General features: G+C 36.8%; 1 protein-coding gene and 1 pseudogene across 1 annotated transcript in view; one reads left to right on the forward strand and one right to left on the reverse strand.

Moving 5' to 3' along the window:
- Positions 1–20,896, reverse strand: part of KLHL1 (kelch like family member 1) — a 535,364-nt gene that overhangs the window by 180,133 nt on the left and 334,335 nt on the right. The window lies entirely within an intron of this gene.
- Positions 3,684–15,033, forward strand: LOC110212427 (thyrotropin receptor-like; annotated as a pseudogene).

Raw genomic sequence — 20,896 nt, forward strand, 5'->3', positions numbered from 1 at the left:
CTCATTTCGTGGTTGACCCTATCCTGTCCATTTCCCTTGTTCAAGGCATTTAGGAGCTGGAAAGTTCTGGTAGCCCTGAAGGAGCTTTTGCTTCAGGGCTAGGACATAATCTCTCAGTACACTGTGAAAGTGTTCTTTCTCAGGGAGGATGTAGGTGAGGAGGGAGGTGGCAATAATCCTGAGCCATTCACATATGTCTAGGGGTAAAATTACTATGAACCTGGGCCTTTCAATATTTCAGTCTGTCACTTCAGAACATGGGTTTGATATGTTGTGACATTTAGATTTCCACTAGTATCACCACTCACTTTTATAGACCACAGAATGGGCTAAGAATGTTTTGGATTTCAATGTATTGTCTCAGTCAAATGACTGCAACTTATTAAATAGATTAATGTGCTAGGCTTGTGTGTCTCCCATCTGCGTGAGAAGCTCCTGTGCCAATCAATAACATATATATGTGTGTATATACATATACACATACATTCATACATATATACATGTATGTATGTGTACGTATATATAGTGTATGTAGTATGTGTATATATACACATGCATGTGCCATTATATACACAGATTACATAGGTGTATATGTAAACATGCATGCATGTATGTGTAATATTTATATCTATATTTTTTACATATCTGTTTACTACCTTGGGAGGAAAAATGATTTCGCTTCCTGAATTAACAGCTCTTTTTGTTTGTTTGTTTTGAGTTTTCCCCACAGAGCCTTCTTGTTCTTCAGTTATACAAGAAACGATGCAACATGACCTTGTTTGGTACAGGGGCCCTGTCAAGATCACAGCACCTAGGAAATGTCTCTGGGCTAATCCTCAGGAATTCTAGACTCAGGCTTTCTGTGCTAATCAGATGTTCAGCTCATCTTGTGGAAAAATTGCAACTTCATAAAATGTCTCTGAAAAAGAAATGTACTGGTTCTATGCTTTTGTGACATCTATCAATTCAACTAAAGTCTGATAAATTGTCAAATGAAAGATTGTTTTGTACACCTGAAAAGTATATCAGGAATTTATCATTCTACATTCAGTGTGACAATATCTACAATTTCAAAAATATGGGCAACAGTTTTTCTGCATCGAATGTATTATTTTGTTATTTTATTTTAAATAACTAGGAAAAATTTTTTTCCTGAAAATAATCTGTCCTTTTTTTGAGCTCTATGTTGTTTAAATAATATGATTAATAAATAATTTAAAAGTGACCTAATTACTAAATCATTTCCATAATATGATTAATTATGTATTTCAAGTGAAAGGCAGCATAGCCTTATGGATAGAGGAATGGCTTCAGAGTCAGGAAGAACTGGGTTTGAATGAGTAGCTCTGTGAACACTGTCACCTCACAAAAGAAACTCTGTAAGAATAGAAATTACATAAGAGTTGCCAATTAGTATCAGTGAAGGAAGTTTCCATATCAAAAGGTCCACACAGAGATGAAATAATAAGTCTAGATGAACATACACACATAATACATATAATACATACATACATACATATACATGCACATCCATGCACTAATACTTCTACAAACATATATGCATATATTTCAAAGGTAATATGTAATATTTATAGCTACATTAACCAGTTTTTCTTTTCACAAAGGGTATTAGTAAAATTATGTTTAGGTCCATATATGACCATTTTGGCAATTTAAAAAATCACAAAATAATGAAATTGTGTTAGAGAAAAAGATTTTTTTAAAAAATCCAGTTGGAGCAGCTAGGTGGTGCAGTGAATAGAGCTCTGACCTTGGAGTCAGGAAGACCTGAGTTCAAATCAGTCCTCAGACACTTAACACTTACTACTTATGTGACCCGGGGTATGTCACTTAATGCTTATTGCTTCATAAAAAAAAAAAAGTAAATAAAAATGACTAGTGCTCCTGACCTCTATATAGGGGCAAGTATTTCACCACAGTCCATATTCCCAGCCCAAAATTTTTGCTATCATTGAGGTGTCCCCAAATAATCAAATACTTATATTATTTTGAGAAAAGCGTAACTTAGAAAAGATGAATAGCAAATGAACATAATCATTTTTTGCTACAGATTTAGGTACAAAAAGATTTTAAGGAACAGATTCATCTCCCCTGTCCCTTGCCATAGAATTTTAGGAATAATTTTGATGATCAGGAAAATGGTTAAGTTGGAGGCAGAATAGCATTTGAGCAAGACATTATTTCATGTGAAAGATTTGATTAATGTCAAAAGGAGTATTGTTTGTTTAAGAGGAGATGGCACTCACTTCTCCTGAAGGGAGGTCAACAGTAAATTCACCAGAGAGGTGAAACATAGATTCATATTGCAAATTATTAGTCAGGCCACAACCACTGTTTTATTTCTATTCCAGTCCAGTCCACCTGTCAAATCCTCATTCACTTATACAGCAGGCACAGGAACACAAAGATTCTATATTAAGGTTAACATATATGGAAGATGGAAAGCAATGGAGTACAAGTCATCTGAAACCTGCATTTTCTATTTTCATACTGTATAATATTATAAATGAATACCCATTGAAGCCAGATGTCAGGTGTTCCCCTGTCTCCATTAAATATTCACTGCTGCCTAAGCCCTGACCTGAAATATGCCACTCTTATATCTAAGCTTCTTTTGAAAATAATTTGGCACTTATGCTGAATTGCAGCAAATTGGATAGTTGTTTAATGGCGTGGAAAACTCCCACAGTTGACTGAATAGAGACTAACAAATTCATTATTATTTATAACTCTATTCCTAGGTTTTTGTAGGTCGACTTAGAGAATTCACTAACTACACTGCTTTTTCGACTTAGCAAAGACAGGTTCGTGAGACATTTTAACTCAAAGAAAATCATAGAGGTAGAACAAATCTTGAGGGATTCTGATGTCTTATTCAATATCTTCAAGTAGGATCATGCCTAAATTTTTTTTTTTAATTTTATACTGAATGGTAAATAGTTCCAGTGTCTAATAAGTCAAGTTGATTCAATTCACCAGTACCTGTTGATTATATAACTGCTAACCTCCAGGGGCATTTAGATATAAAGCATGGCCTCTGCCTTCATGGAGCCTATACTTGAGTATAAGAATATATAATATGTATATAAAAACAAACTATTAAAATAACAAACTATATTTTAAGAGAAGTGAAGGCATAATACTGTGTTATGTTTTAGGTGGCAGAGATCATAGAAGGCTTCCTTGAGTATTTGGAAATTGAGCTGAGGTTTAAAGGATGGGTAGAAATTCAACAAGCAGAGAGGAAAGATATACAAATATAGGGAACAGAATGAACAAAAGAACAGAGGCATAGATAAGGAAATAGTAAGTACACATATACGTAAACAGTGAGTTGCCTAATTTGACTGGAGCATAAAGCACATAAATTAACAAGAAATATTTACTAAGTGCTTACTGTACTGGGCTTAGGATATAAAGAAATAGGAGAAAAAACAAAAATGAAAACAAAACAAAACAAAACAACAAAATGGCACAGTTGCTGCTCTTAAGATGCTGATATCCTAATGTTTAAAAAAAACCATGCAAATAAGTGAGTACATGTAAGATACATCCTATGTAAATGGAGGCATCCTGTAGAAGCCTATAGAGCTACAAGATTTGAAAAAAAGCCAGAGAAGCTAAGAGTTGGAGGTCAGAAGACAACATTTCAGGTGTAGGAGATGCTCACTACAAATTCAGAGTTAGAAGAAAAAGTGCCAAGAGAAAGTAAATCAGTGTAGGTAGACTGTTGGGTACATGGAGGGAAATAAAGTGTAAGAAGACTGGAAAGGTAGGAAGGAGAAATGAAATTTTTATCAGAAAAAACCTGATGCAAAGATTTTTAAGATATTTGGATAAGGGTATAATTCATGACTAAACGAGTAAAAAAAAAGGTTCACAGGGTTAGAAGAAAAGCTGTTAACTGGAAAAAAAATGTCTTTGCAGCAAGCTTTTATTTTTCTTGATAAGGGAATCACTTCCAAGATATATAGAGAACTGATTCAAATTAAAAAATATTAAGAGCCATTATCCATTTAATAAATAGTCTAAGAATATAAGCAGGCAGTTCTCAGGGAAGAAACCCAGGCTATCTATAGTTACACAGAAAAAAGTTCCAAAAAATAATAATTAGAGAAATGCAAATTAAAACAATTTTGGGGTTCCACCTCACACCCGTTACATTGGCAACAATGAAAAAAAAGTAACAAATATTGGAAGGGCTATACAAAAACAGATGCAGTGTTGCACTATTGTAGTTTTGTGCTTTGTTCTTGAAGAGGACCATGACACCAGGGAAATGATGGCACGACTTGCAATTTAGTTGGATTTGAGTGAGGGAGGGCTGTGAAAAGTCTACCAGCCTCACTTTCTCCTCCAGAGCCATGTGGGTCCAGTGGCCAGATATCAATCAGAATGATGAGATGGCCCAGGATGCAGTTGGGAGACACTGGCCCTTTTAAGTTAAGTTCTTTTCAGGTTCTCACTTTGAGTGAGGCAGCCTCCATTCATTGAATAGGTAGACCTCTCTAAGGAGTGAGTCAAAGAATGGCCTTTTTATTAAATAACTCTTTATTAAAGAACTACCAAAATTAAAAAAAAAAAGTCAAACTGGGAGGGGAAGACCCTCAGGGTTGCTGGCCCAAAGAGAAATAGTTATTATTTACATTCACTCTGAGCCAGGAGGGCCCAAAAAATAACCACGGGGGCAGTGACCTATTATTGTTCAACCCAAGAGATCCAGAGTGATTTGGGTTTAATGTTTTAAGTCTTTGAGAAAGAAATCTAGACAGTAAACCCCAAGTTAACTAGGTTGCTTTCAGTCATAAAAATTTAGCTTCCTTTGGGCAGAACATCCTCAGGTAAGGGGAGAGGAGAAGAGAGGAGGACAAGGGAAGGGGAAGGAGAGGAAGGGAAAAAAGGAAACCTGTGAATGGATACAAACATTTTGGAAAGCAACTTGGAATTATACACAAAAATTTAAAAAGGAACAAATGGTTAAACCACTTGAACCACTGCTAGGGCTATTCTCAAAAGAGATTATGTACAAAAAAATTATAATATCACTTTATGGTGACCAAAAAAAATAGAAACTAAGGAGATGCTCACCAGTTGGGTGAAGGTTGAACAAATTGTGATGATTAATAAATGTTATGGAATATTATTGTTCTATAAGAATTAAGGAAATAAAGACCTTTATGAACTGATGCAGAGTGAAGTAATCAGAACCAGAAGAATAATTTGTATTACAACACAAATATTCAAAACCAAACTATTTTGATGACTTTTACAAACTGATAAAGAGTGAAATAATTAGAAGCAGGAAAATAATTTATACAATAACAACAGTGCTAAAGACAAATAACATCGAAAACCTTAAGAACTCTGAACAACACAATTGTCATCTATAATTTCAGAGAACCTGTGACAAAACACCCTAATATGGATTCAGGGTGTAGATGAGATATGATTTATTTTTTTAAACACAGTCGACCAGAGAATTTGTTCTGCTTGACTATGCATGTTTGCTACAAGAAATTTGTTTTTCACTCTTTTTTTTTTCCCAATAAGATGGGGTGGGGAGAGAGTGAAAAGAAATTTCTTTTAAACCTTAAAAAAAGGTAGGAAGTAGGTTGTGAAGAGATTTAAATATAAAATAGAACATTTTGTAGTTGATCTTAGAGGTAATAAGGAGCCACTAAAGTTTATGGGGATGAATGGGATTAATAGTCTGATTTGTTTTTGGAAAAGATAAAAAAACAGCTAATTGGAAAACAGATTGGAATAAGGAGGTGCTTAAAATGGAAACCATTGAGAAGGCTATTGCACAATAGTCCAAGCCAGAAGTAATGAGGACCTGTACAAATGTGGTGGCTATGCTGTCTCTGCCATTGGAATGTGAGTTTCTTGAGGACAGGGACTGTATTTTGGCCTTCCTTTCTGTCCTCAATGCCTAGCACAGTATCTGCACATAAAATGCATTTAATACATGTTTGTTGACTTATTGACTGGTAAACAAACATGACAAGATCTGTCAACAGTTCAGAAATATGAGGTGCACAAGATGAGAAATGAGGTTCAAGGCTGTAATGCTGAGTGTCTGGACAGTAATAGGCAAATTGAGAAAAGGAGAAGTTTGAGGGTAAAAGAAAATCAGGGTTTTTTTTGTATATATGAAGTCTGAGATACCTATAGGGCATCCTACAATTTAAGCAGGCCATACAGCACTAGGTAAATTGTCAAAGGATTTCAGGAGAGAGAGTAGAGCCATCTTCCTTGTCACACCTCACCCTTGGCCCCATTCTTAAAAAACAAACAAAAAAAACTTGCTCAATCTAACTTGATGTAATAAAATGGCGCAATGTTCTTCACAATTTTTCAGTCAAGATTATGCTGCACCAGTATTGGTTGAAGGTCAAGCTCAAAAAAGTCATGAATGATGATAAGAATAAAAAAAAATAATGTGGGGAGAAAGAAAGTAGTAGCAACTGAGATAAACAAGATAGACTTCACAAGAGCAGTACCTGAGGTGGACTGTGGAGGAATATTAGGTATCTGATAGGTGGCAAGGAGAAGGGAGTTATAGAAATGACATTTAATGACATTAAATGACATTTAGACAGATCAAATGTCTGGTGTGGGAAATAGTGAGTAGTTCATTTTGGTTGGAACTTTGGATAAATGAAGGGGAATAATTTAATATAAGTATAAAAAAGTAGATTTTGGAGAACTGAGAATACCAGGATAGGAGGTTTGTAATTTATCCTAGAGGCATTTGGGAATTTCTGAGGATTTCAAGGGAAATGACATGATCAGCAATTAGATTTTATGAAGATTTGTTTGGAAAGTTGCATGGAAAATCCAGGACTTGATCAAGATTGGTATTACCCCATTGATGCAGAATGCAAACACATGAAAAGATCTCATACTGAGAGTTTCTTGACCCAGTATTCCATACGTTCTCCATAATGGACATACTGAATACAGAAGAAGCTTTTCTCTGATTTATTGTTGTTATTAATAACCCCAGGGCAATTACTTTACTCACAGGTTTATCATTCTAACTGCAAACCTCCTTTTCTTAGTCACAAATATTTCTGATAATATCTTCTACGACACAACTAGAGTTCAAATCTTGTCTTGATAAAATGCTAAAATCTATTTACATGCCCATCATGAAGTGTTCTGTTACCCTTTGGATTATTGGTAATTTTGCTTTTGCTCAGACTGTGATGTTTTTAAATGTGTTACACTAAACACACTATGCTGAAAACTTGAAAAAAATCACTTAAGACTATTCAGTCTATGGAGTCAGATGGGCAATCCACTGATAATTTTCAAATTATTTCAGAATGACCTGTTCCATTTTGCAATACGATGTAGGATTTTTTCTTCTACCTTTTTTCAAAGGGTAGGAGAACGAAAGTTTACCCATCATCCTCTGGCTAGCCATTAATGTTGAACTTGCTCTTCTCTAGGGGGTATTTTCTTTCTGTTTTCAGAAGTATTAAAATGATATACTGCTTTATTTGTCTTAGTGTTGGAAATTAAAATCTCAATAACAGTAATTCCTGCACATTGGTGATAAAACTAAATTCACTTGAGATTTTTTCACACTGTCTGAGTTTTGCTTCCTTTTCTCTTAGGGAATTTTTTAATTATGAAGTAATTTCAAAGTAATTTCCAAAGTGCTTCTTTATAATTTAAAAAAATAGTCATTCTTTCTGTCTTAAAATATGAATAATAAACTATGTGAAAAATGAAACTTTATAAGAAAAATAAAGTCAGGGGCATCAACATAGAATCTGCCAAGTATTTCAAGCAATGAATAAAATAAGGAATTTTGAAATGTTCTTACAGAATCCTTCAAGATGTTTAATTGCAAGTGGAGGGGTTTGCTTGGCTTGGGTTTTTTACAAATTCATATTATATGTGAAGAAGAAGGGGAGATTTGATTAGTCAGATTTTTGAAAAATTCATTAGCAATGTTATTGGTAATTGTATATGCTTTTTGTAGTAAAATAAAATAAGAAAGAAAATAAAAACTCTTCATTTACTATGTAAATGTAAAATTCAGTTTCATAGATATTTCAAGGAGCCTAAAAATTAATTTTGATTTTCTAGGTTTAATATTTATGAGTCAAGATCAAGGATGTAATGCAACACTCTCTGTGGTTTAGGTAGGGTTAAGGTAAAGAACAAGAAGTTTGGAGGCTGAAGAACAAGGAATCAAAGCTGCCTGAAAAAACACCAACATCTAAGCTGAGGTCTTGGAATATGTTGTAAAGCAAGGACTGAGTTAGAAAGAAATACTGTGGGAGCAGGTATTGAACTCTTAGATAAGGGAGGGAGATAAATCACCAAGATTAAGACCCAATAAAATATCTGAATGGAGCGAACCTCAAAGAAGCAGAGGGCCTGGAAGAGACTGGAAGAGGTAATGATGAGCAATCAGAATGTAGGCTCCCCTTTTTCTACCAATTTTCTTATAGAAAACTGTTTCAAAAAGATTCACAGTGAAGGAAAACTTTATTGGATAGTAGTGAGGGAAAAAAAGTCAAAGGATTTTTTTTAAATTTTAGAATTGAGTAAATTCAAGTGTGTCTGCAGTCAGAGTAGAGAACCGATGGAGAGAGCAGTGGATAGAGCACCAGTCAGGGAGTCAGGAAGTCCTGAGTTCAAATGCAGCCTCAGACACTTGACACTTAATAGCTGTGTGAGCTTGGGCAGGTCACTTAACTCCATTGCTTGGCAAAAAAAAAAAAAAGAGAGAGAGAGAGAGACAAGCAGTGACTTGCTTGAGCTCTCCCCCAAACCCCTCGAAATACCAACAGAAAATGGCTCTAAACAAAATTCTAAAGCAGCAGAACCCACAAAAAAAAAGAGTGAAACAAATTTCCAGCTCAAGACAACCTGGATAGTTGATCAGAAATGTATATTGCACTGGGCTGGGAGAGGAACACACTTTGGTATGGCACGCAGGCCGCAGTGAACCTGGAGCAAGCCTCAGAGGACTGAATTGCAGACAGCTGTGGTGGTTTCCAGACTTCTCAACCCACAAACACCAAAGACATCTTAGAAGGTCAGTGGGAAAAGTCTCGGTCTGTGGTGAGAGAGAAGCACAGAGGTTTCAGCTCCAGTCCCAGAGCGTGGCCCCAGGGTGGCGGCTGCACCCTGAGCTTCCAGCACACAGACTGAGGGGGAGTCTAGTGGCTGATCAGGGTGGACTGCAGGGATCTCTTTGCTGAGGCAGAATTCTCTTGCTTTGCCCATGCTTGGATCTGGGTCACAGTTCTGGGTGGCGGTCCTGGGGTGAGGAGAAGTGCTAGTGCAGTGGAGCTTGTAGTGGTTGTAAAGAGTAAATCCTCCTCACAGTTCCAAGACAGAAAAGAGTGCTTATGGTCACTCATAGACCAGAGCTCAGGCCAGGAAAGGAGCAAACACCATAGCACCTTGGAAGAACTGAAAATTTATAGGTCCCTAGAAGTATCTCTGAAAACAGCTGCACAAAACCCCTGAAGCTTGGGACAGTACAATCTCCACACTGGAAACAGATCCCCCCACCTTAACAAAGAGTTTATAACTCAAGAAATTGGCTGGGATCATGAGCAAGCAGCACAAAAACAGTCAGACTATATTATCTTACTTTGGTGACAAAGAAGATCAAAACATATAACCAAAAGAAGACAACAAAGCCAAACTTCCTACATCCAAACCTCCAAGAAAAATATGAATTGGTCCCAGGCCATGAAAGAGCTCAAAAAGGATTTTGAGAAGCAAGTAAGAGAAACAGAGGAAAAACTGAGAGTGATGCAAGAAAATCATGAAAAACAAGTCAACAGCTTGCTAAATGAGACCCAAAAAAATACTGAAGAAAATAACACCTTAAAAAATAGCCTAACCCAAATGGCAAAAGAGGTCCAAAAAGCCAATGAGGAGAACAATGCCCTAAGAAGCAAGATAGGCCAAATGGAAAAGGAAGTCCAAAAGCTTACTGAAGAAAATACTTCTTAAAAATTAGAATGGAGCAATTGGAAGCTAGTGACAATTTGAGAAATCAAGGCACTGTAACACAAGTCCAAAAGAATGAAAAATAGAAGAGAATGTAAAATATTCATTGGAAAAACAACTGACTGGAAAATAATCCAGGAAGAGAATTTAAAATTATTGTACTATCTGAAAGCTATGATCAAAAAAAAAAGCCTAGACATCATCTTTCAAGAAATTATCAAGGAAAACTACCCTGATATACTAGAACCAGAGGGCAAAATAGAAATGAAAAGAATCCACCAATCTCCTCCTGAAAGGGAACCCCAAAGGAAAACTCCTAGGAATATTGTAGCCAAATTCCAGAGTTCCCAGGTCAAGGAGAAAATATTGCAAGCAGACAGAAAGAAACAATTCCAGTGTTGTGGAAACGCAATCAGGATGACACAAGATTTAGCAGCTTCTACATTAAGGGACCAGAGGGCATGGAATATAATACTCCGAAGAGCAAGATCATGAATCACCTACCCGGCAAAACTGAGTATAATCCTTCAGGGTAAAAAATAGGCATTCAGTGAAATAGGAGACTTTCAAAGCATTCTTGATGAAAAGACTAGAGCTGAATAGAAAATTTGACTTTTAGTTACAAGACTCAAGTGAAACATAAAGAGGTAAACAAGAAAGAGAAATCATAAGAGACTTATTAAGGTTGAACTGTTTATATTCCTGCATGGAAAGATGATATTTGTAACTCATGAGTCCTTTGTCAGTATTAGGGTAGTGGGAGGGAAAAAAATTATATGTATAGATATATGGCTAGCTAGATAGAGGGCACAGGGTGAGTTGAAGATGAAGGTGATATCTGGTAAATAAAATTAAGGGATGAGAGACAATTATACTGGGAGAAGGAGAAAAGAAGAAGTAAAATGGGGTAAATTATCTCACATAAAACAGATGAGAAAAGGCTTTTACAGTGGAGGGGAAACAGGGGAAGGTGAGAGGGAATAGATGAATCTTATTCTCCTAGGATTTGGCTTAAGGAGGGAATAACATACACAATTGGGTGTGGAAATCTGTCTTACCCTATAGGAAAATAAGAAGGGAAGGGGACAAGAGAGCAGGGCATGATAGAGGGGAGGGCAGATTGGGGGATGGGATAATCAGAAGCAAATACTCTGAGGAGGGACAGGATCAAAAGAGAAAATAGAATAAATGGGGTGGGGTAGGATGGGATGAAGGGAAATATACTTACTTTTTTTCACAACATGACTACTATGGAAGTGTATTTTTTTTGCTTATTCCCCTGACGGTTTTATTTAAATACAAAAAACTCCCACTCATTCCTAATGGCAGAACCATGTGCTAAAACATTATCTATATCAGAACAATAGGAAGGCAGAGGCATGTCCTTTGGCTCTCGAATTATGTTGTACATAAGAGGAAAAGAATGAGAACAGTGGTAGTGATGATGATGAGGAGGCAATAATGAATGTGGAAATTTGTGCATCACATTAAAAACAACAAAGGGCTTCACATGGATTACCCTATTGAGCCTCACAGTGTCATTTTGAGGAAGGAACTATGAGTCTTATTCCCATTTTGTAGATGAAGTGATTGAGGTTATGGAAGTGTTTTGCATGACTACACATGTATAACCTGTGTCAAGTTGCTTGCCTTTTCATTGAGAGTGGGTGGGGAGGGAGGAAGAGAAAAAATTTGCAACCCAAAGTTTTAAAAATACATGTTAAAAAAATTGTTTATAAAATTAAAAAAAGACTTTTAATTTTAAAAAAAAGAGAGAGAGAACCAATGGAGAAGAGAGAAATTAAAGATTCATGAGAGGGAGGATATGACTGCTAGAGAAAGGTTGGAAGAAGTGAGAGGGAATGTCCTTGTTGGGCTGGTACTAGTCATGGCCTATGGTGGGCCCAGACTCAACTCAAATCCCAGTTTCTGTAAGAGGCCTTTCCAGCATCCCCAGGGGCTAATTCCTTCCCTTTCATCTGTTCTCTCCAGATAATATTTTGCTTTTACCTAGTTAAAGATATGTTATCTCTCTCATCAGGCTGTAAATTTCTTGAGTATAGGGGTTTTCTTTTTACCTCTAGTGGTCAACACAATGCCTGGTACATAAGTACTTAATAAATGCTAGATGTCTTACTGACTGGGCACATATAGCTTCAACTAAACAATGGCAACAATAACAGCAACAACAAAACTGCTTAGCTCCAACTCAGTTCAATTTAATAAAGACTGCCTTCTGTGACCTTGAAAAAAAAAAGAATCAAGGTTGATAGTGAGTATTATGCTTTTTTTTTTTTAGAACTAGGTCTTCCTATCATCCAGTCAAAAAATATAGAGACTACTCTAGTGGCCTTGCTTTAATAGGCTGGGGAGCTTTGCCTTGCTCTATTTCTAATCTGGGCCTTTTTATCCCCAGGTTGCCTAAAGAGAGGTCCCTAGATAATATCCTTCAGGAACAGGCTTGCCATATTCCTGCTGAACTTACTGTGGGTACCCCATAGACTTAGCCCACTGCTGCTCAGAGCTCCTGAGCTCAGGGGATGCACCAGCCATTGCCTTCCTGTTCCCTGGGACAACAGGTGTGCACCAAGAGGCCCAGCAGAGAGATGCTTCTTCAATTCATAGCAGAAAATTTAAGAGAGAAGATGATCCTAAGAAATCAAATGTGTGCTTCTAAATAGACTCTAAGCATTCTCAACCTTCTAGGAAATACCTCCCTCCGAAGTCTTAGAGTTATGTTATAGCTAGCTACCAGAGGCAGCAAAGAATGAACAGGCCTCTCCTCTTCAGGAGATGAGAGCAATTTGTTGTTGTGCTTGTGCCAGTAGTTATTCTTATCTCCAAATTCAATTCTCATTTATCTCTCCCCCCCCCACCCCGGGTACTTTTAATGTCTTGCTTCTTCGAGTTTTGTGGCTAATGAAGAAAGAGCTCAGGTATTTTATTTAGCACACTATTTTCCAGCCTGTGACCTTATTCATTTTAACTTTTGCAGAGAAATTTGAAATACTAGGAGCTTAACTTACATAGATTTTTGATGTCCTAAAAGACATGCCTCTTTTAAAATTCTTTGGGATTTCCAATACCGGACTTAAAATATTTCCCGACCTAACCAAAATTGATTCAGCTGATGTGTTCTTTATATTTGAAATTACAAATAACACTTTTATAATTTTATAATTATATACTATAATTATATAATATAATTATAGTATATAATTTATAATTATGTATTCTAAATTCCTGTGAATGTTTTCCAGGGGCTCTGCAATGAGACCTTAACCACAAAACTCTATAATAATATCTTTATCTGGGTCCAAGGACATGCCTTCAATGGGACAAAGCTGGATGCTGTTTACTTAAACAAGAACAAATATATGACTGTCATTGATAAAGATGCTTTTTTTGGGGGAGTATACACAGTACTGGATATCTCTTCCACTAGTGATACTGCTCTACCATCTAAGGGTCTAGAGCATCTGAAAGAACTGATACAAGAAATACTTGGACGCTTAAGAAGCTTCCCTTTTCTTTGAGTTTCCTTTACCTGACATGGACTGACCTTTCCTACCCAAGTCACTGCTGTGCTTTCTAGAATAGAAAGAAAAACAAATGGCTCTTTGGGTCACTAAGGTGCAACCAGAGCAGCATTCAGAGCTCATGTCAAGAAATCTGTCAATGCCTTGAATGGTCCCTTCTACCGGGAATATTCAGAGGAACTGAACCACACAAATGCAGATTATGCCACTGACTCCAGAGTATAGGATTTCTACAACAGTTCCCATTATGTCTTCTTTGAAGAATAGGAGGATGAGAATATTAAATTTGGCCAAGGACTTAAAACCCCTCAAGAATGATAATACAGGCATTTGATAGCAATTATGACTATTCTGTGTGTGGATTCAATGAAGAGCTGGCATGCTCCCCGGAGCGAGATCAATGTAACCCCTGTGAAGACATAATGGGACACAAGTTTCTTAGAATTATAATGTAGTATGTCAACTTGCTGGCTCTTCTCAGTAATTTCTTCATTCTGTTTATTATCCTCACCAGCCATTACAAACTTACTATCCCAAGTGTTCTCATGTGCAACTTGGCCCTTGCGGACTTTTGTATAGGGATCTACTTGTTTCTTATTGCTTCTGTTGTCTTCTATATCCTCTCTGAGTCCTGCAATTATACCATCAACTGGTAGACAGACTCTGATTGGAACATAACTAGACTATTCAATTTTTTTACTAGCAAGTTATGTGTACACATGACAGTCATCACACTAGAGTGTGGGTATCCCATCATTTTTGCCAGGACCTTGGACAGGAAGATCCCCCTACAGTACACATATATGATCATGTTAGATGGGTGAGTTTGCTGCTTCCTCTTAGCCCTGCTTCCATTGGTGGGGGTCAGCAATTATGTCAAGTTTAGTATCTGGCTCCCTGTGGACACAGAGACTCCCCTTGCTCATACCTAATCATTGTAATCCTGCTGTGGAACATCACTGCTTTTTTCATCATCTGTGTCTGCTATGTAAAAAATTTACATTACTGTCTGAAATCCCCAGTATATAGCCCAGGTGACAAAGACTCCAAAATTGCCAAGAGTTAGCTGTGAGCATCTTCACTGATTTCATGTGTATGGCCCTGATTTCTTTCTATGCTTTGTCAGCTATTATGAACAAGCCTCTCATTACTATTTGTAACCCAAAACTCTTGCTGGTCTTTTTCTATCTGCTTAACTCATATGCCAATCCATTCCTCTACATCATCTTCACTAAATCTTTCTGGCAAGTTGCTTCCATTCTATGGAGTAAGTTTGGTATTTGTAAGCAACAGGCTCAAGTTTACCAAAGGTAGACAATCTCTCCAAAGAATAGCATCGGTATTAATGGCCAGAAAGGTTGTCAGAGAACAGGGAAGACTCTTTGCCAATGTGCAGGATGACTATGAACTATTTGAAAACTTTCATCTGGCTAAAGGCAAGCAGAACCAACTCAAGGTAGACTGCAAACTGACCGTTTTATAACCTCATCCTCATACTCTAAAACATCTCAAAAGGGTAACCTGATTGACAGAATCCTGATTTCCTAATTGAAGCATTCTAATCTTGGGCCATACTTTTTTCCTTTTCCCTTCTGTTCCTGCATTTCTTACAATGAATAAATGAATACATTTTGCACATGAATGACTTTAACTTAATCTTTCCCCATAAGATATCACCCTTAGGAAAACAAGGAAGTATTACCTTGACTAAGATGGCATCTCAAACTTAAGTGATAGCAAAATGATCCATCCTCTCTGGGAGGGTTCCCAATTAATATGTTCCACAAACAAGTCTAGAAGACAAAGTCCACTAAAGGGGGCACAACAAAACTTAGTAGAGCTATGACAGTAGAGATCCTCCCTCTTATGATGCCCCCTCTAGTAACGTGGAAGCTGCATATGGACATTCTCCAATGACTTGACTGATGGCATCCAGTTCATTATATGCTGCTCTGAGCTGCTTTAGTGGTCTAGTGCTTGGTACTGCCTCAAAGGACTGAAGCTGACTAAGCTAAAGTCAGAAAATGACTGAAGACAGTGGCTATTTTGAGCAATGTATAACAGGATAGGGAAAACCTTTCTTAAGATGTCTTTTCTGACTCTAGTTGCTCCTTGAAACCACTTACAGTATTCAAATCTACAAGGACCTACCGGGGATCCGATCATTTTGTGTTGCCCAGAAAATACGTAGACTTTTTCTAGGAGTAAAAGCCTATATTCCTGATGAATGTCTTAGTACGAAAGAATAGAATTGTAGAATCCACATCTGGTTAGCCACAAATGTTTGTTACGGTACTCACAAAAGCACTCTGGCTTACTAAGTAGTACACAGTTTTCCTCATATATTACTCCTATGAAAAGCTTTTTCAAGTTTCTAAAAGATAAAGTTCGCTTGATTTTACCAATGCCATCTTTCTTACTATTCTATTTCTGCTTTCCCTAGACTGAGGGAATATCAGGTATTTGTTTTCTGAAACACTCACAATGGATTGGGAGTCAAGAGACCCGAGTTGTAGTCCTGACCCTACCACGCTTAGGCTGTGTGACCTTGGACAAGTCCCTTAATCCGCTCTGACCCATAGTTTCCCTTCCAGCGCCAAGACATTCTGATAGGGCTCCCACAGATACCTTTTTCCATGAGATCCATACAAAAAGGAAATGGAAAAGAAAAAGAGAGACTATCACATTTCCTTTAGGTCTAATCTCTATTAGAGGGCCCTGGGCAGGAGAGTACAGAATTCCTCCCATTCCACCTCAGCCACAAGGCTCTTAAGATTACTAAACCAGATAGGGAACACTCTAATGATGAATTGGGCTGAATCTGAATTGTTAAGCTGGTAGAGCTGGATATACAACATAACTGCTCTATGATTGCTAGGAAAAAAAAAAAAGAAATGCTACAAAACTTTTCAGCCTGAATTATTCATATAAGTGAATAATGTGCATTGTAAAGGATAGTGGTAGATCAGAGTAATTCACTATCCAGGGGCACTCAAAGCCTTCCACCCTACCTCCACCCCCCAGTCTAATTAGCTAATATACACTCAAGAATTGATTCATTCACTGAGCAAAATTTGGACCAAATCTAGAATCAATATCAAGGTGAGTAAATAATGCCACCTAAGCCCCTGATGGTAAAAAACCTGTACATAGTGTTAGCTTCTCCTTGGAACCTGAAAATCCTATCAGTGTATAGTTGACCATGGATAGAAATGCTCTTCTCTTTACTAAGATTCTATAATTGCCCTTAATTTAGGGAACTTTATCAACAAATAATGTCGCTTGTTTGCCTGTACATAGGCACTCCAAATTCTCTGCTGAAAGACCTCAAGCACAGATGTCATCTTTTTCCCTGTGCTCATGTTGTTCTCAGACTATATTGTGCAACTACCAAACCTGACTATAGCTTTCATAGAGCCAGATTAACTGAAGACTTTTATATTTTAGTAGGAAAATTCTAAGAAGGTAATATCATTACTTGCTCCCAAGTTGACAAGTATGTAAAAGCTCTTGAATTTATTGTTTAAAAAAAAAGAATTATTTTATATACATAAGTTCATAAAATTCAATTACTTTTTCTCTGATGAGGTCATAAATTTCTGTTTCCCCTTAGGTGCCTAGACACTTAAATGCCTACTGCTATTTACTTTGAAGATTTTCTTTTTAATGTGATAGTTACAATTAACTTAAACAGTAATTAGGATGAATCTTCTACACTATGATGAGAGATGCAATAAAGCATAACCAGTAGAGAGATGGTCTCAGAGGCGAGAGGACCGGGGTGGTTCAAGTTCCCGCTGACACAGAGTCTGTGTGACCCTAGGCAAGTCATTTCATTTCTCAGTGCTCTAGGCCAATGGTGTCCAGTTCAAACAGAAGCAGGGGCCACTAATCTGTACATAAGGATCCCTCAGGGCTCCATATTGAACATAGTTTTAAAGTGTAATGTTATCTTTATTTTATTTTATTTTTGTTTATTTTGTTAAATATTTCCCAATTATCTTTTAATCTGGTTTTCCCCTCCACTCCTCCAATTCGGGATTGTTGTAGTACTATATGGCCCACAGGCTATATGTTTGCCACTTGTGCCTAGGCACCTTGCTAGGACTATAAATTCTAGAGCCATTGATTACCTGCATTGGAGGAGCAAGTTTTCATCAACTATAAATTTCTTGTAGCAATAAAAACCAGGTTTAGTTCCTCTGTCCTCAAACAAGGGGCAGCTAGGTGGTACAGTGGACAGAATGCAGGAACTGGAGTCAGCAAGCTTTGGGTTCAAATCTGGCCTATGATACTAGCTGTGTGACCCTGGGCAAGTCACTTTACTGGGTTTGTGTCAGTTTTATCATCCGTAAAATGAGCTGGAGAAGGAAATGGCACATCTCTCTACTATCTTTGCCAAGAAAACCTTAATAGGGTCACAGACACAAATTAAACAACTGAATAATGATGACAAAAATCCCCAAACATCTTTTCAGAGGATTCATGAACAAACAAACAAAAAAACTTTATTTTCATTAAACTTTGATTTCTTTTGTAATCAATCCTAGGTATTTTATTTTATGTATTTAAAAACATTATTCTGAAATATAGTGAATAGGCTTCACTAGACTGGCAAAGGGATACATAACTCAGCAAAGCTTAAGAGTGGACTCTATGGGGCAGCTAGGTGGCACAGTCAATAGAGCTCTGGCCTTGGAGTCAGGAGGATCTGAGTTCAAATCCATCCTCAGACACTTAACACTCACTAGCTGTGTGACCCTGGGCAAGTCACTCAACCCAGATTGCCTCACCAAAAAGCAAAACAAAATAAAACAAAGAATGAATTCCATATGAATATTAGATGAATGAAATTTAAATGAATGTCATGAATTTGGCATTGCTAGTGTCTAAGTATATTTATTTATTTATTTTGTGGTTCACATTTATAGAAACTAAGTGTGGTTTTTTTTTGCTCTAAAACAGACAATGACAGATAAAATCAGGGAAAGAGCATATATTTGTGGATGATAAACTTCACAATGTGTCACATTTGGCAGAATGTGCTTTAACTTGTGCTTAATGTTGGGAAGTAAAATCAAACAAAATATATAAATAACTCAAGAAAGAAACGAAACACATAAATCATAGGTGATTATTTATGAAGAATCTTTTGATATTGATTTGTTCCATGTCATTTGGCTTGCCTTTTCATTAGGTTTCTAAGTTGTGGCTATAATTTTTGTAGACAACAGAAACTTTATGGTACAGGTGTCTGATCAATCACTGCATTGCCAATGTGGTAAATGGCTGAAGACTTTTCTTCTCCCTCTCTCTTCTATTACTAGGGGAAAGAACCTTTAAAAAAATCATTACCACTTTGTCTAGGATAAATTCAGCCCAGAGTAACTTAACACTTATTTTTTTTGAAATTCAACACTTCGGGAAGTCTTCTAAACACTTTTTATTTTGCCATTGATTAAAAATATTTCAAGCAGAGTTTACTATAACATGTCGGCTTTGCCTCCTCTCTCTGAAGGCCAGGCCTGCTAAACTATCTTCCCCTTGGGTTCTTAGGTATCCTGAGAGTTTTGTGAGTGTTCTTTTCTCCACATCAGCTCAAACCCTGATCTTTGAGGGGCCTGTGACTCACACTTCCAGTTCCATTTAAGCACTCGCCACTCAGTTTTTACTTTAAAAATATAGCAAGAAAAATAAAACAAAAAATATTTCCCCTAATACTTCGGGAAGTGGGGCATAATCCACATATACCACTTCAATCTCTGCCCTTGGGATGTTCAACACTTAGCTCAGTTTCTATACAACTCTGGTCCCACCAGTCTCATATTCAGATGTAGCATGACTGACATATAAGTCTGCTTCTCAAGTACCTCTGGATTAGGTCACTCCCAAAAGTTACTCCTTGTTTCTCAAGGTCTAGACTAAAAAAAGATAGGATAACAAGGTGGGTAGATGGTGGTGCTAATTCTTTTCATATTTCTGCACACTGATACTGCACTGGATGCTAACCTGATCTCTGAAACACTGGGATGCCAAAGAGCCCTCTGGACCTTTTAAAATCAAAAGATCATTGGCTCCACTCCCTTCTATAGTCATCTATTTCCCTTAAGATTGCTGAAGCCAAGAAGAGGAAGGTGAAACTTACAGGCCTTTTAAGTAAGTTGAAGAGCTTCACCATATGGTTATCTAGCTGGAGCCAGTTCTATTTTGGATAAGATAGAGAATGTGTTTGGGAAAACTAGGCATCTACAGCAACAAGCCAGGTAAGGGAATGAGGGTTTGAGGTAACCGTAATGCTAACCCTGAAGGTTGGAAGGGTAAGGTCTGGGGAAGTAGTAACTGAAAGCTTCAAGAGTTCTTAACAACTTCTTGGTCATATAGGGTAAGGGAGAGGGAAGAGATAAGACTCCAGTTTCAAAAGACTTATGATGATAAATGCTATTCAATTTCAGAGAGAGAACTGATGAACTCAATGCAAATTAAAACATAATTTTTTTCACTTTCTCTATTTTTCTTGCTTCTTTTTTGGAATATGGCTAATATGGAAATACGTTTTACATGATTTCATATGTATAATTGATATTGTTTGCCTCGAGGAGTAGGGGAAAAAGAGAATTTGGAATGCAAAACTTTAAAAAAAAAGTATTAGAAATATAAAATTTTAATAGAAGCCTCCAAGTTTTCAAGCTTGTACATGCACAGTAGGTAGTTATTGACAACGTTGACATGCCACACGCAGTGATTTGACCATGGAAGTCAGAAGTGGAACTATAACTTCTTCTGTTATAACATTCTATCAATCACATTGTTCACTCTTACTGAATTTGCAAGGAATTAAAATTGCTGTTTTGTTTTCACTTCTAGTGACATTTTATCAATTTCACACTTGTGCAATTTTTTTTAAATAAATACAAGATTGGACCTTATTCAATGTATTTGCTTTTAAAAAAAGATTTATACTCTTTATTTTTTTGAGACTCATATTATCCTACACGTTAGCACTCCCCTCTGAAAATCATGTCATTTGTAAATTTGATAAGCATATCATTTACATTTTAATTCAAGTTGTTGTTACTGTAGAATTGAATAGAGTCATTTATAGAGACCTGTAGTACTTTGTTAGAATCTTCCTTCAAGGTTGGCAATATCTGTTAGTCAACACTCAAGGAATCTGTCATTCGTTTCTAAATCTATTTAACCATAATAACACTTGAGGATCGATGTTGTCTTTTCAAAAGAGAGGAATCTTACCAAATTTCAAGAATCATATCAAGGTAAAGTTTATCAATTTGTCCATGCTATTGCTGTCAGTCTCTGAATGTGATCAGATTACATTTCTCTGAGCA

Source organism: Phascolarctos cinereus, unplaced genomic scaffold (assembly GCF_003287225.1).
Source record: "Phascolarctos cinereus isolate Bilbo 61053 unplaced genomic scaffold, phaCin_HiC Scaffold_7;HRSCAF=346, whole genome shotgun sequence".
Taxonomy (NCBI): Eukaryota; Metazoa; Chordata; class Mammalia; order Diprotodontia; family Phascolarctidae; genus Phascolarctos; species Phascolarctos cinereus.